General features: G+C 59.7%; 1 protein-coding gene across 1 annotated transcript in view; it reads left to right on the top strand.

The window, feature by feature from the left end:
* LRRC16A (leucine rich repeat containing 16A) overlaps positions 1-290 on the top strand; it is a 125,121-nt gene that overhangs the window by 114,437 nt on the left and 10,394 nt on the right. The window lies entirely within an intron of this gene.

The following is a 290-nucleotide window of genomic DNA, read 5'->3' as shown; positions in this document are numbered from 1 at the left end:
TCTTTGGGTTTTGTCCCCGCGGGTGAGAGCCGCAGCCCCTGGGCGGCCGTTGGTGGTCCCTGTCGCGGCTGACGCTCCAGCCTCGCGGCCAAGGCGGCGGGCGGAGACCAGCTTCTAGTTGTGGAAATGCAGCTCTCGGTTTCAGGTCCTGATTCATTCCCTTCCAGACCAGAGCATTCCCGGGGAGATTCCAGCTTTAAAAGTCACAGGAAAGAAAGCCAGGTGTCCTGTTAGAATCAGTGGAATATCGACCACTGTGGTCGGACGCGGTGGAGAGAACGCCCGTCATG

Source organism: Myotis davidii, unplaced genomic scaffold, assembly GCF_000327345.1.
Source record: "Myotis davidii unplaced genomic scaffold, ASM32734v1 scaffold217, whole genome shotgun sequence".
NCBI lineage: Eukaryota > Metazoa > Chordata > Mammalia > Chiroptera > Vespertilionidae > Myotis > Myotis davidii.
Note: the sequence above shows the minus strand (reverse complement) of the source record. Positions and strands in the feature narration are given on the sequence as shown.